The sequence below is a fragment of the Mesoplodon bidens genome (genome assembly GCF_964165515.1).
Source record: "Mesoplodon bidens genome assembly, chromosome: 16".
Lineage (NCBI taxonomy): Eukaryota > Metazoa > Chordata > Mammalia > Artiodactyla > Ziphiidae > Mesoplodon > Mesoplodon bidens.
Genome location: NC_138173.1, coordinates 17,069,380 through 17,086,632, shown reverse-complemented (window position 1 = coordinate 17,086,632; position 17,253 = coordinate 17,069,380). Strand labels below are relative to the sequence as shown.

The 17,253-nt window shown below is 35.9% G+C and overlaps 1 pseudogene across 1 annotated transcript; it reads right to left on the bottom strand.

Annotated features, from left to right (window-relative positions):
• Window positions 1-8,937: 8,937 nt before the first annotated feature.
• Window positions 8,938-9,290, bottom strand: LOC308630318 (small ribosomal subunit protein uS10-like; annotated as a pseudogene). The gene has a single exon. The product of its transcript is annotated as a small ribosomal subunit protein uS10-like (transcript).
• Between the last annotated feature and the right edge of the window lie 7,963 nt (window positions 9,291-17,253).

Below are 17,253 nucleotides of genomic sequence, written 5' to 3'. Positions count from 1 at the left end.
GGAAGGTTGCATAACAGACACGGTGAGGACACAGGGTAGCACCTCTGAGAGGCAGAAGGAGCGAGGGGAATGATCCTGTGGAGAGAAGCATAAGGTGTCACCAAGGAAGGAACACTAGAACGTATTAAGTGCCTACCATGTACTTTATGATATTAGCTCATTTATTCTTCACAACAGCTCTATTAAGACAGGTATTATTATTCCCACCATGTAGTAGAGGAAACTGAGACTCAAAGAGGTAAACTTGCCAAAGATTATATAGGTAGTAAGTGAAAGAACTGAGATTCAAAACCCGGTCTTCTGTACAATGTCCCTGCTCTTCCCACTACACCAGTTAAATCATTTCCAAGTCTTAGTAAATGGCCCATAAAAACAGTTCACCATCAGTAATAAGTAATTCTATACAACAACTAATTCTCTATGACTAATAGGGTTTTTATGCCTCTCAGCTCCCCATTCCCCCAAATCACTCTATTAGAAAAAGAATAGGAAAAAAGTCAACAGGAAAGGAACACATAATTGATTATGATTATAGCTGGCATTCTAGATGCAGAGAAGATAAATGATTATCCAAGTTGAAGCTGAATGTTTGATAGCACCTTATACGGTCATCCAGTAACAATTACCCCTCAGCTCTCACCTTGCTCCAGTTAAAATCCCTTAATGGTTTAAACATAATCTCCCAAGCTACACACCAAATTAAAACACAAATATCCAGGAATTTGAAGGAGGAAATTCATTGGGAGTGAGGAAATAATGGTGGTCAGTTCCTTGGCTTTTACCCTAGCTGGGTTCAAACCTTTCATTTCATGTTAATTTACCATTTAGAGCCCAGGTAACAAATCTACTTAATCTCTAGGTAGTATATAGACCAGGAAAAAAAAATCCCAGCAATGATTCTCTTTAACTACTTTCTACTACAACAAATACTAAAATCTGTGATTTGCGATTTATCTATTTTGCTTTTTCTGAACTGCAGAGATATATGTTTAAGATATCTTATTCTCCTTGGTATTTTATATAAAATACTTATATCTGGACATCCCTTCCCTCCTCTGGCTCATCCACCCCCCTTAAAGTGATTCTGATTTAATTGTCTGGGGTGGAGATCAGAAATTAAACTTTGTTTAAAGTTCTCTCCATGTGAAAGAGCGGCATGGACATATATACACTACCAAACGTAAGGTAGATAGCTAGTGGGAAGCAGCCGCATAGCACAGGGAGATCAGCTCGGTGTTTTGTGACCGCCTGGAGGGGTGGGATAGGGAGGGTGGGAGGGAGACGCAAAAGGGAGGGGATATGGGAACATATGTATATGTATAACTGATTAAATTTGTTATAAAGCAAAAAAATAAAAAATTAAAAAAAATTAAAAAATAAAAAGTTCTCTCCATGTGATTCTAATGTGCATGCAGGCTGAAAACCACTGCACTAGATCAGAATCTCCAAAAAGTGACTGTGTCAGCTTTATTTATCACACATCTCCAGTACTGTTCAGACAAGTGATAAAAACTCAGTAAGGGGACTTCCTTGGTGGTGCAGTGGTTAAGAATCCACCTGCCGATGCAGGGGACATGGTTCAAGCCCTGGTCTGGAAGATCCCACATGCCATGGAGCAGCTAAGCCTGTGCACCACAGCTACTGAGCCCGTGAGCCACAGCTACTGAAGCCCACGCACCTAGAGCCCATGCTCTGCAACAAGAGAAGCCACTTCAATGATAAGCCCATGCACCACAACAAAGAGTAGCTTCCGCTCACCACAACTAGAGAAAGCCCGCGTGCAGCAACGAAGACCCAACACAGCCCAAAATAAATAAATTAATTAATTAATTTAAAAAAAAAAACCTCAGTAAGACAAATTGTTGCTCTCAAGGGGCTTATCATCTAGAGCTTAGTTGTCTAATATGATAGTCACCAGCCACATGTGGCTACTTAAATTTATATTTAAATTAGTTAAATTAATTAAATTTCACCTTCTCAGTCATACTAGCCACATTTCAAGTGTTTAATAGCCACATATGACTAGTGGCTATCAGATTGCACAGTACAGATACAGAACAGTTCCATCACTGTAAAAAGTTTTATTGGGTAGTGTAACCCTAGAGATTGTATTATTAGAAGAAATAAAAAAAATAGATCTTAATTACATAGCTGTGGGATGTATAGAGCTACTTGTATGTATAGCATTCAGTACACTGCACCAAAATTATTTTACTATCTTTTATGTTATATTTTATATAAAGATAGTATCTTTATACACTACTGCACCAGAATTATTTTATCACTCTACTATCTTTATATAAATGTCTATGGCTATGCCAATTTATGTTTCTTTGCACAGATCAAAGAACTGTCAAGTTGCCTCACTTATCAAAACCTTTTACTACCTGCCTTTAAAAAATTTTTTTTAATAATTTAAGACTTATAGAAGAATTGCACAGATAATACAGAATGTTCCTGAATACTCTTTACCCATCTTTCTCTCAGGTTAATGTCTACATAACTATAGTTTATCAAAACATTTCACCCGTTTTTCCACTAAAGTCCCTTTTCTCTTCCAGGATCCAATCCAGTGTACCAGGTTGCGTTTATTCATCATTTCTCCTAGTCTCCCCCAATCTGTGACTGTTTCAGTTTTTCCTTTTTATTTATTTTTTGTTTTGTTTTCTTTCATGACATTGACACTTTGGAAGAGTGCTGGTCAGGTATTTTTGTAGGCTGATCCTCAGTCTGTGTTTGCTGTTTTCTCATGATTAGATAGGGAATATGGACTGGGAGAAAGAATATCATAGAGTCAAGTATGCTTCTCATGTATCGTATCACTATATCAGCCTGACTTACTACTGGTTAATAAGGTTAGTGCAGTTAACTTGATCACTTAGTTTTTTGTTCACTGCACGTTTTTCCTCTGTAAAATTCACTGTTTTCCCCCTTTCCATACTTTATTCATTAGAAGCAAGTTACTAAATCTATGCCTGACCCAAGAGGAGGGGGATTGAACTCCACCTCCTGGAAAGGCGAGTATCAGGAAATTGTGGAAATGTGTTAAAACCACAATAGTGATTAATAAATATCATAGGAAAGATACACTGAGGCTGTGTAAATATCCTGTTTCTCTGTAAAGTTCTGCCCACTAATGTTAACATTCATCTGTGGATCACGCCTGTAACCATTATTACTAAGATGTTCTAATGGTCATTTTCTATTTCCCTCATCCTTTCTACATTTATTAATTGGAATTACTCTCTAAGGAAGATAAGCCCCTTTTCCTCCTTTTGTTTATTTATTCAATAATTTAATTGTATCAGTATGAACTCAGAGACATTGATTTTAGTTCTTAGGTTATAATCCAATATCATGTATTTTGTTGCTCAAATTTGTTCCAGGTTTAGCCATTGGAAGCTCTTACAGATTAGCTTCTGTGTTTTATTAACATACCTTTATCTGTTTTGTGGGTTGTTTTTCACACTTCCTTGCTTTCTGGTGCTACAAGATGCCACAGATTCCTCTTGCATTTTCCTGATATAGCCCTAGAGTCAACTGTTTCTCCAAAATTTTTTTTGGCAGATTGGTATTTAGAAACTAGGATCTGGGCACTAGGTGTGCTCATGACTACTAGAGTGTCACTGCTTCTAGGCCCTCTCAGTGAAGTTAGGCTCCCCACCACTGCTTATTTTTAATTTCTTTCTCTGACAGAGAAACATGGTTCCCATCATCTACAATTAATTTAATTATTTGCTCAACCCTCCTACACATGTAAAGTAGTTTCAGAATTGCTAACCAAATGAGAAACTAAATTTACTGACTAGAATACAATTTCTATGTACAGTTCTTTTTTGTCTTTAGCCTGAGAGTATCCAATCAAACACTCTTCCAAAGTAATTTAGGTCTGTTTCCTTTTCCCTACTCCCTTCAGAGAAGTTATGTCATACATTTGTAATACAGTTATAATACAGTTTATCTCAGTCTTCTTCCTGTCCTAGAATCTTCCAATATCCTGATTAATTTTCTAAAAAATTGCACTTTGTAGCCAACCCCTACTCCCTCTACAACATATAACAACCACTCATCTGTTTTCAATTCCAATAGTTTTACCTTTTCCAGAATGCCATGTATTTGTAATCATGATATATGTAACCTTTTGGGTCTGGCCTTTTCACTTAGCAAAATGCAAGTAAGAGTCACCCATGTTGTTGTGTGAATCAACAGTTGAACAGCTGAATCAACAATTTCTTCCTTTTTTGCTGCTAGGTAGTATTCCATTTTATGTACACAGATTATTTATCTCTTTACGTGTTCTTGTTTCCAGTTTTTTTGTGATTTATGAATAAAGCTGTTATAAATATTCATATACAAATTTCTGTGTGAACGTACGTTTTCTATTTACTTGGGTAGATTTCAAGGAGTACGATTGCTGGGTAGTATGAAAAATAGACATATAACAATAAAAAAACTGAGACACAATTTTCCAAAGTCACTGTATTACTTTGCATCATTTCTCACCAGCAATGAATGAGAATTCCTGGTGCTCCTTGCTAGCATTTGTTATGGTTAGGTTTTTGTGTTCTTGTTGTTTTAACCAATTTGTTAAGTGTGCAGTGGCATTTCATTGTTTTAATTTGTATTTCCCCAATGACTAGTAATGTTAAGTTTTTTGCTGTCCATTTAACTTTGGAGAATATCTGCTCAGGTCATACAGAATTTCTTCTATGTTTTCTTCTGGAATTTTTATATTTCTACATTTTACATTTACACCTATGATTTATTTTGAGTTAATTTTTGTGAAAATGTGAGGTTCATGCATCCAGGTTCATTTTTTGCATATGGATGTCCAATTGTTCCAACACCATTTGTTGAAAAAACTATTCTTTCTCCAGTGAACTGTCTTTGCATCTTTTTCAAAAAATCAGTTGACTACATTTATGTGGGTCTAATTTTGCATTTTCTATTCTGTTCCATTGATCTGTATCTATCCTTTCACTATACTACACTGTCTTAACATTTGTAGTTTTATATTGATTGAGATCAGGTAGTATAGTCTTCCAACTCTGTTCTTCTTTTGTTCAAAATTGTTTTGTCTATTCTACTACTTAGCCTTTTCACATGAATTTTAGAATCAGTTTGTTGACATCTATAGAATATTTGCTAGAACCTTTATTGAGACTGTGTTGACTTGATACACTGGGGATGAACCTGGTATATGTCCCCATTTATCTAGATTTTCTTTGATTTCTTTCATCACTATTTCATAGTTTTTCATCATACAGATCCTGCACATATTTTTTCTAGCTTTATGCATAAGTACTTCCTTTAGGGGAGGAGGTGCCATTGTAAATGCTATTCCAATTGTTCATTGCTAGTAAATAAGAATACAGTTGACTGACCTTATATTTTGATACCTTACTAACTTCTGTAATTAGTTCCAGGAAAGTTAGTGTAGATTCTTGGGTTTTCTACATCAACAGTCATGATGTCTATGAAATGAAACAGTTTTATTTCTTCTTTTCTAATTTGTATCCCTGTTTTTATCTTTCCTGCCTTATTGCACTGGTTAGGATTTCCAAATAGTGTTGAATAGGACTGAGGAAAGAAAACATACTTGCCTCATTCTTGATCTTGAAAGAAAAATGTCATCTCTCACCATTCAACATAATATAGGCAGTAGGTTTGTTTCTGTTTGGGGTTTTTTTTTTGGGGGGGCGGTGTTTATCTTTTGGTTTTTTGGTAGATGCCCTTTACTAGGTTAAGGAAATTCCTTTATTCCACTAGTTTACGAAGTGTTTTTATTATGAAAGAATGCAGAGACATTTATTAAATGCTTTTCAGCATCTATTGAGATGATCATTTGGTGTTTCTCTTATAGCCTGTGAATGCATCAAATTATATTAATTGGTTATGAAATGTGAAACCAGCCTTGTATTTCTGGGATGAAATTCACTTGGTCATGATAGATTATAATTTTTATCCACTGCTGAATGCAATTTGCTCATATTTTATTGGGAAATTTTGGTCTGTATTCATAAGATATTGCTCTGTAGTCTTCTTTCTTTGGTTTTGGTATTAGAGTAATGTTGGCTTGTAGAATGAATTATTAAGTGTGCCCCTTCTATTCTCTGGAAGAAAATTTGAGGAAATGGCATTATTTCTTCCTTGAATATTTGGTAGAACTTGTCAGGGAAACTATATGAGTCAAAAGTTTTCTTTTTTGAAAGGTTTTTCACTATAAATTCAATATTGTTCATTGATATGGGATTTTTCAGGTTATTTATGCTTCTTCAGTGAGTTTTAATAGTTTGTGTCTATGAAGGAATTGATTCATTTCATCTACACTGTTAAATTGATGAAATTAAAGTTGTCCGTGTACAGTATCTATCCTTTAATGTCTGTGAAACCAGTAGTGATATCTCCCATTTTCTTCCTGATATTACTTCTCTTCTCTTCTTGATCAGCCTGACTAGAAGTCTATCAATTTTATGATGTCTTCAAAGAATCAGCTTTAGATTCCTTTGATTTTCTCTGTCTTTTTCTGTTTCCAATTCATTGATGTCTCCTTTAACCTTTATTATTTCCTTAGTTTTGGGCTTAATCTTCTTTTTCTAATTTCTTAAGCCAGAAACTCAGACTGTTGATTGGAGATATTAAGTATTTAATGCTATAAATTTCCCTCTAAGCACTGCTTTAGGGGCATCTCACAACTTTTGATACCTTGTATTTTCATTATCATTCAGTTCCAGATACATTTTAAAAAATAAACTTTTAATTTTACAATTTCAGGTTCACAGAAAATTATGAAAATAGTACAAACAGTTCTCATGTACCCCACACCCAATTTCCCTTATTATTAATATCTTATATTAATGGTACATTTGTCTGGGGCAACTATGAATAAAGCTGCTATAAACATTCATGTGCAAGCTTTTGTGTGAACACATTTTTAAAACAACTGGATAAATACCTACGAGTTTGATCTCGAGGTTGTATAATAAGACTACGTTTAGCTTTGTAAGAAATTGCCAAACTGTCTCCTGAAGTAGCCGTATCATTTTGCATTCCAACAAATAACGAGAGTTCTTGTTGTTACTCATCCTTGCCTGCAATTGGTATTGTCAGGGTTTTTTAAAAAAGTTTAACCATTTGAATAGGCATGTAATGGTATCTCGTTTTAATGTGAAATTCCCCAATGACAAATGATGTTGAGCATCTTTTCATATGCTTATTTGCATCTGTATATTTTCTTTGGTGAGGTTTCTGTTAAGATCATTTGCCCTGTTTTAATTGGCTTGTTTATTTTCCTATTATTGAGAGTTCAAAATATTTTAAAATTTCCCATGAGACTTCCTTTTGGATTCATGGTTTATTTAGAAATGTATTGTTTAATTTCCAAATATTTGGAAATATTCCACCTATCTTTTTATCTTTTATATTGATTTCTAATATAATTCCATAATGATCTGAGAACATACTTGGTATCATGTCTGTTCTTTTAAATTTGTTAAAGTTCGTTTTGTGACCCAGAATATGGTTCATGTTAGTGAATGTTCCATGTGCACCTAAGAAGAATGTGTATTCTGAAGTTCTTCGGTGGAGTGAAAATGTTAGTTATGTCAAATTGGTTGATAGTGTTGCACAGGTCATTTATATCCCTATTAATTTTTTTTTTTTGCCTAGTTGTTCTATCAATAACTATAAAGGAGGGTTGGAGTTACCAATGATAATTATAGATTTGTCTATCTGTCCTCTCAGATTCATCAGTTTTTGCCTCATGTATTTTGAAGCTATGCTATTAGGTGTATATACCTTTAGGACTGTTAGGTCCATTTGCAGAACTTACCACTTTATCATTATGTAATGTTCTGTTTTATTTCTGATAATATTCTTTTTATGAAGTCTATTTTGACTGAATTTAATGTAGCTAGCCCAGTTTTGGCTTTTTTGGGGGGAGACAGGCCACAGTGTTTGACTGGTACAGGTATCCTCCCGTTTATACCACTTCCCTTTTATGAAAGCCCTACATTAGTACTTGTTTTTGCTAGTTGAAGAAATCTGAAGAGGATTTTTGCTCTTCTGAAAAAAGGCAAAAGTCAAAAGGGGAGAGGGAAGAGATAAGGGGCAAGATGGGGGTAGGGGATTAAGATACACAAACTACTATGTATAAAATAAATAAGCAACAAGGATATATTGTAGAGCACAGGGAAATATAGCCATTATTTTGTAATAACTTTAAATGGAGTATTGTCTATAAAAATATTGAATAACTATGTTGTACACCTGAAACTAATATAATATTGCAAACCAACTATACTTTAATAAAAAATAAATAGCGTTCAGCATTATTTTGCAGCATAGGGGCAGTGCACCCCCAGCAGAGAGAGAGGCACCACCAAGCTCCTTCCCTAGGAACTACACTGAGCATCTCAGCCTCAAGCCACCATAGCTTTGAACTGTGTGACCATCTGTGCTTTATCTCGATTTATTTTTTGCATCTGTTAGCAAGATGTGTCCTAAGGTAATTATTTCTTTGCTTTAAGCCATTTTGGCTTATGAAAGGTTTCATAGGAACACTCTACTTTTGGATAGCTGGGGGTGGGGGGGTGCCTGTACATGCTTTTACTTTTAACCTATCTATGTCTTTATATTTAAAGTGAGTCTCCTATGGACAACATATAACTGAGTCTTCTTTCTAAATTCAGTCTAGCAACCTGCCTTTTTACTGATGTATTTTAGACATTTAAAGTGATTATTGTTATGGTTGGCTTAAAATCTACTGTCTTGCTAGCTGTTTTCTATTTGTTCCATTTGGCCTTTCTTGCTTTTTTGTTCACTTTCTGCCTTATCTGAATGACTAAGCATTCTATGATCTATTTTATCTCCTACAATTACTTATTATTTATACCTCTTTTTAAAATGATTAATAATCAATTTATTAAAATAGTTGATTTAAGCAACTACAATGGTGACCTCAATCTCTAATCCTGGCTCAATGCTAGAAGTAATCTGCCTAACACTCTCAGGAGGACTGTCCAAGTCAATGAGTCGCTGTGAATCCTCACCTGGAAATGCTGCCAAGTCTTAAAACCTTCACTACAAAGAGTTTTTCTCACAGTGATTCCAAGTCCTGGTAGACATCTGAACAGTCCTTTCACTTTAAGGTTCTTTTCCTTTGAGCCTGTGATCAAATCAGCACACACCTTCCCCAGGGATTTTAAATGGTGGACAGTTAGGGTTATTCTTACTCAGTGAACCACCCGTTCTGGGTCCACTGGTGTAGTTCCAGTAGCTTTAAAAGCCATGGCTGCCACATGGAAGGAGCATAACTTTCTGACTGACTTCTTCCTCAGCAAGAAGGAACTGTGGTGAGTCAGGAGCAGGGGCCACTGTATCTTCCTTACAGAGGCTTGATACATTTTTTAACACTTAACTTTTTAATGGTTAATGAGTTTTTCTTCAAATAGTATTATGTCATTTCATATACAATGTAACAGGACATTCTCAAGTCCTCCCATTCCTTGTGTCACTGTGGTCATACATTTCACTTTTTTATGGAATAAACACATTATGACAAATTTTGCTTTAAATAGTTAGATTTTACAACAATGAAAAGTTTTTAAAATATTCCATTTTAGCTTCATTCTTCATTCTTTGTATAAATCCAAGTTTCTGGTATCATATTTCTTCTACCTGAAAAACCTCCTTTAACATTTCTTTCAGAGTAGATCTGTGGTAACGAGTTACCTCAATTTTTGTTTGTCTGAGAAAGGCTTTGCTTCTGCCTCACGTTTGAAAGATATTTTTCACTGGATATAAGTCAGGTTTTTTTCCTCTTCAGAACTTTATAGACATCATTCCATTGCCTTCTTATTTACATGGTTTCTAGTGACAAGTCTGCTGTAATTCTCTTCCTTGTTCATTAATGTAACATTATTTTTTCCTCTGGTTGCCTTCAAGGTTTTCTCTCCGTCTTTGGCTTTTGGGAGTTAGAATATGATGTTCATAGGTGCTGAGTTTTTAAAAAATTCTTACTCATATTCAAATATTTTTTCTGCCCTCTTCTCTTTTTGTTCCCCTGGAGTTCCATTTATGCATGTTAGGTCATTTGGTATTGGCCTTTAGCCCTTGGATGCTCTCTTTTTTATCATTCTTTTTTGTTCTCTTTGTGTTTCACTTTGTGTAATTTCTGTTGATCTATCTCCATTTTCAAGCTCACTGGCTCTTCACCTACCTCAAGTCTACTGGTAAAATCTTTGAAAGCGTTCTTCATCTCTGTTACTGAATTATTCTTTTCTAGGATTTTTATAGTTTCCATGTCTCTGCTCAAAGTATCTACTCAACCATGCATGTTGTCTACCTTTTCCATTAGAGCCTTTAACATATTAACCATAACTACTTTAAATTCCCCATTGGATACGTCTAACGTCTAAGTCACATCTGAGTCTGGCTCTGCTGACTCCTTTGTCATTTTAAACTGTGGGGTTTCTTTCCCCTCTTTGTATGCCTAAAGTTTTTTGTTTAAAGTTGGATGTATTGTACAAGACAATAGATACTGAGATAAAGAATTGTTATACTTGGAGATGGGCACACCTTTCCTTCTGTTGGGCTGTTAATATAGGGGTTCATGCCCATCAAGTCAGGAGTTGGGCTGGGTTTGAAGCTTGCTTCCTGCTTGGCTCTGGGTCTCCCACTTGGTTTAGTTTTTTTTCCTTTGTGCAACAGACAGAGACTCTCTCTCTTGCAGCTCTCCCAGCTGAATTCCACTCTTAATTTTATTTGACAGTGATAGGGTAATGAAGGTGGAGGAGTGGGGAAAGGAGGTACTGTCTGATGTTCTTACTAAGCCTCAGATTTAGGCAGGCATTGTGAACCTGGGTCTTGGGTCTGTGACATTCTCAAGTATTCCTGTTCCTTCTCCAGGGGTAATACTGGGTCTATAGAGGCCCAGCCATCCCCCAGAGGTCTTAGTCTATACATTTCTTTCCTTTTCCCTGCATATTCAGGCTTTTGTTCCTCTTAGGTGATACAGAAGATGAATCTGGCAGTGTTTTGGCAGTGGCTTCTGTTCTCGCCCCTGCTCCAGCCAGTATCAGAGGGGAAGTTTTCTTAGGCCTCTCCCCACTCTGCCCTGTGAGTTCCTAGAGGAAAATCCTTCATGAGATTGTGACCCCCTACACACACGCATGTCTGCAGCCCCAGGGACTTCACACTCCCACCCAGCCTTTAGAAATTCATTAAAAATTTCTAGCTGAATCTTCTCTTTGGCTTACATGGATTTGGCAACATCTTTCTTTGCAAGCACTTGTCTCTCCCCATATTTCAGGGTAGTTGTTTGCCTTGCAATCTCAGTTCTCTCACGGGTTCAAACATCATTAATTTCCAGCTTGTCAGCTTTTTCTCTTGCTGTTTGTGTAGAAGTGATAGTCTTTTCAGCACTCTTAATTTCCAAATTGAAATAAGAAGTCTTATTCTACAAAGAGGCAATTTGACCCATCCCACATATTGCTAATAAAACAGGTAAAGGGCCTACAAGTTTCTAAAAGGAAAAAAACCTAGTCTCCAGTTCCTGCCATGTAATTAATTAACCAGGAGTGTGACTTCAAGCAAGAAAAATGGACTGGTAAGACTTAATTACACCCATCACTCCAAAAGGATCAAATGGTATAACTATGTGAAAGTGATCTAAAAAGTATTAAAAAAAGATATGGGATGAATGCAAAGTATGAACTTCTATTTTATTCTTTAGTTGAAGACTGTATGATAAAAATAAAATAGGTGTTTTATGTCTGGCCACATAAAGATTCATATCAGTTCAGCAACATTTAATGAGTACTTACTATATGCTAAACTCTGTCCTAGTCATTTCTCCATCTGGGGAATGAAAAGGACACAGTCTGTGCCCTTAAAGAGTTTTTAGTCCAGCAGAGAAGACAAATTATGTTTAATCTGACTCAACCATTTAATTATAAATATCTGAAACTAACATCTGTCCACTTCATTTTTAGAAGAAAACTGAGTAACACAATATACACATATGAAAATAATTTTTTTACAATTAAATTAGTCCACATTAGGATATTGTTTTAAATTACAAAAAAATGACAACTAATTTTCTCTCAAAATATTACCCTGATTAAAACTTCATTAAATATGAGAATTCTTCTTAAAACTAAAGGCATATTTTACTCTTTAAGCAATTAATTTCTATCTCAGATATTGTAGTAGCATGCATTAAAGAGTTAAAATTTGTCATCACCAGGGAAATTACATTAATAATACTTAGTTTTAAACAGAAACAACATTTTTTTGTATTACTTAGGTAGTTCCTTAAATGATTTACTCTTTTTTTCCATTAGGTCATTTATAATTGAGGGGTTCCTAAGCCGAACAGTTAGATGTAAAAACATGTGTTCAAAGTTGAGACAGAAATGGCAAATGGCCACATTCTTAAGATCGTGTAATTGAATGAAATAGGGAATTCAATACCTCAGCAGATGACAAGTTCAAGGATGACCCTGTTTTAGCAAAAGCTAAGTTGGAACACATGAAACCATCAGATTTTGAGTTTTCATGTGAATCATTTTGGAGCACAAGGATTTAATGAATGTATGAGAATGTGTCCTTGGATTAGAATGCATTCCTACAGAATGAGAATAAGAAATATGAGAAATATTAAACAGAAACAAATGCAGCATTGTTAATTTCTTACGATGTGACTAAAGGACTTGAAGTGAAGGATTCCTGTGACTTCAGAGGTGGGTTACTTTCCCACAATGCACCTGCATGTAAAAGACAACTGTAAACAGTATATGATTCTGTTCAGAGTCTGTTCACAAGCCACCATCAAACTTGGCTCAGTCCTCTTTACACAGTGCTAGGTTTGTCTTCTGGAACTAATTACATTAAAAATTCAAACCTGCTTATGCTTTGGGCTCAACAGTAGAATTACCTAAAGACAGATATATATGTATATCTATACATATATGGATATATAAAAATTATGAATTTGAGGACACAATTTCAGAGCATTTTTGATACTCAAAAATGTTTGAAATTAAATCCATTGTAATTTAAAACTCAGTTGGTATATGGAAAAATTCTATCTTCAGTTCATGTGAGTTATTTCATCAAACATAACAATAGATGATGAGCTAAATAGTTAACATAATTAATTCAGACCTTGCTCTGTTTATAACAAAGGCAAGTCAAACGCCTGCGAGAACCGTGAACTTCTCTATGGTTCAGGGTCAATCTGAACAAGGGTACCAGCTGTTCCATTAGATAATGTCTTGGATAAAGTCACTCTTGAATGAAAATTTTCACTTTGTAATACGGCCTCACAACTGAAATGACAAAAAAAAAAAAAGATGATGACAAATATCTGAGATAGTCCAGAAATGAATTCTTTTCCATGACCAAATTTATCTTCTAAGCCAAGAAAGAAATAATTAGCGTTTTGCCAGACTCTACACTTTTGCAATGGTTTAGAAATTAATAATACAGTATTAGTGCAATGAGAACATGTATTCAAAGTGAGAAAGCAGTTTACTGTGGTCTTACTTCCCACCTTCAAGAGAAATAAAAATGAACAGCTACTTTTAATTTACAGACCTATTTGACAACTCAAAAAATTAGGACATTCAATGCACAAATAATACTGGAATTGTTTCTTGTTCCTTCTAAAAGTGTCATTCTTTCATCTTCCAAACACCTATCAATTGGTTATGAGAGGAAAGGAAAAATATACTTGTCCATAATAGAAACACAGGTGGGAATGTTAATAAACTTATTCTTTTATTTATTTATTTAATTTTTTATTTTTTGGCCGCACCGCGCATCTTGCAGAATCTTAGTTCCCCAACTAGGGATCAAACGTGGGCCTGGCAGTAAAAGTGCCAAGTCCTAAAGACTGGGCCACCAGCGAATTCCCTTGACAGATGTATTCTGATGGCAGCTGCTCTTGAGGTGGTAATGAGATTTAAAGAATATACTTTACTTGTACAGCCAAAACTTGCTTACCACTTGAAATGGTTAGCTATATAAATGAGAGGTTATTTTTAGATTTTCTTTTTATATTGCAGGTTTTCTTTTTAGATGGCAGAAAATCACGCGATAGTTTGCTAAATTTCCTTCACCCGAATCATAATGATTGCTGGGAATTGAGTAGCAGTGTTGAAGATTTGCTAATAGTAAATCATGTTCTTTATTGCAACTGTGGCTTTACAATGATTTGAATTATGCTGGGATTCTGTTCTAGACAATTTGAAATCAAACAGGAGAATGTTAATTTCTTGCAACCAAGACATCTCATACCACAATATGATACGCATGGCTGCTGTACAGTAATAGCCGAGCAACATTTTTTAAGCAGAGAGCAGTTCGTGTTCTTTTTCAAGGCAGATGTTTTCCAGATTTGCTATTGTCACTCATTAAGAAAGTAAGAAGTCTGTGAGTTATGATAATGTGAGGTATGATATTGTACATGAAATCACATCCATAAAACACCACGGATTTTCTCTAATTCTTCCTTTGCTTGCTTTAATTGGTTCAGTGTGACTGTTCTTCTGTTACTGTAGAAATACTTATGTTGTCTGTGTGATAAAATGTAACCAACCAGAGAAAATAGGTAGGTGGTGGGACTGCTGTTAAAGCAAGTAGGAAGGAGGGTAGATATTTTAGTTAATAGGACTCATATCTTCAAAAAGTGTGGTGTTTTAAAGTAATTATGAAGAAAAATTATTTGGGGTAGTTTATGAGACTTAGCACATACTGCATTTGGGGAACAATGGGCATACTTTGGAGGAATTCAAAGCACTGTACAAATACTATCCAATGAACGTTTCCATGTAATAGAACAGAGGAGGTCTTACTGTGGCCATAGTTTACTGGAACAAACACAGTTCAAACAGCTTGATAGTGACTACGAAGCACTTGATGAGGTAGAACAATGAGTAGAGCGAAGCCTGGAATTTTTTACGTCCTAGAGACTTAGTTTAATGCCTAAATCATCAGAAAAATAGTATGTTGATCTTCCAAGGTGTGGCTGTAATTTTCAACCTAAAGTATAACTCCTTAAAGCTATCTCCTTGCCTAAAGTGATCTCAAAATTCGAAATTGGATAGATGAGATATGTAATACCTTGGTTAATAATCTATTGTTGACCTGATTGACATTACCATCCATTTAAAAAGTTATGATAATTTATCATCTTTTTTCTCTTTCTTTCATTTCTTCTAAATGTTTGAGTAGAAATATCCTCATTTTAAAAGTTGAGATTTTTAAATAGCTGTTATTAAAAATATGTATCTTTTTAGGGACTTCCCTGGTGGTGTAGTGGTTAAGAATCTGCCTGCCAATGCAGGGGACACAGTTCAAGCTCTGGTCCGGGAAGATCCCACGTGCCACGGAGCAACTAAGCCCATGAGCCACAACTGCTGAGCCTGTGTGCCACAACTACTGAAGCCCATGCGCCTAGAGTCCGTGCTCTGCAAAGAAGAGGAGGCACCGCAATGAGAAGCCCGCACACCTCAATGAAGAGTAGACCCCGCTCGCCTCAACTAGAGAAAGCCCATGCGCAGCAATGAAGACCCAGTGCAGCCAAAAATAAATAAATAAATAAATAAATAAATATATATATATATATACACATCTTTTAAAAAAAATTGATTGACTCTATAGGGGTCATTAGTGGTGAGAGAGGTTTCTATTTTCCCACAGCAGTGGCTCATGGTATCTGTGCAGGGCTCCCAGCTGGCCTGCTGCTCAGGACAGAATTTGCAAACCCACATTCCAGATTGCCTCAATGTTGCAACGTGAGATGCCTTACAGAAGTAAAAACACAGTAGCTTAAGAGACAATCAGTGGAAATACAAGGATGACTCTTTTACAAAACTTTCAATGAGAAGCCTTTAAAAGGTACTATTTTTCTCAAACAAGTGAAAAATGATGGCAAGACCCACATACTACTCATGACACTTGAACAATTTAATGCAAAGCACTGAACAAAATATTAAGCCTTCTAGTACAGATGACTCATAATTCAGTAACAACATCTCCTGTACAGAACTTTCAGCAGTAGCACTTAGGAATTCATATACCAAATGCAAACCCACAGACTCAGCTATGGGTATAACAATAATGGCTCCAAGTTTAGTAATTCCAAGTATGAGTATTATGCATGTTTCTTCTTTTTTCCCATTATACTAGAACCATAAAATTTATTTCCATCCAGGCAGCCAGAATGTAGAGCCAATTTATTATGATTATAATGACACAAAGAAGTGGGGGCTATGGGTCAAGAGGAAGAGACTTCACAAATATAGAATCACCTCTTTGCACTGATGTCAATACCAAGGGAATTCTGAGGCTGACTGGGGATCCCAGATGTCGTGGATGAGATTTCTATACAGATGAACTATTGAGCTCTTGACTGGATTTTCTAATGCCTTCAATGACACTCCTCGGCTAAACTCTACTCAGCTCTGATCTGAGTCGAGTTTGCGGCAAGGGCAATGGTGAACTGAGAAACCCCATGCTGAAAGGGAACTGCAGTCTGCAGAAGGATGCCGGACTTATTACCTTTTGATGACACAGTTCCTCTACAAAATAAATGATTCTGGCACCAGGTAGATTGATATTATTGGTAACAACCTGCAATTAGGTAAGCTCTGGAACCAAGAAGAGGCAGCTAGAGTTCATGAATTAGCTTCTGACCACCCAGAATGCCTCCACACAGTGAGAGGTAACAGATGGAGACAAAATCTCAGCACATTTAACAATCTGTCACAATTGAGAGAGACTGTACTCTTGGCCAAAAGAAAACTTCTATCAGTAAAAGATAAATCTCTCTAAAGCAATCCGACTACAACTCACTGAGTAACTACTATGTACCAGGCATTATCCTAGGGTACTTCAAACAAATTATTTCACTTGATTCTCAAAAGTCTCTGAGAGAGATTATATTATCCCCTATTTTACAAACTGAGGTAAGTAATTACAGCTAGGGAGTGATGAAGCCCTCTTAGACAGGTTTGTCCTAGCCCAAAGCTCAAGCTCTTCCCACCGATATCCCACCCTGTGGTAGATTAAAGGTGGTGGCAAATACCTTGCTACTCTTCTAATTGAAGGATGGAGTCTAATTATCTTTCCCCCTTGAATCTGGGTTGGCCTTAGGAACTTGCTTGACCATTAGAATGAGGTAAGGCTTTAATAAGTCTTGCAGCTTACACCTGAGACCTCTTGAATGCTCACTCATGAAGTCCTGAG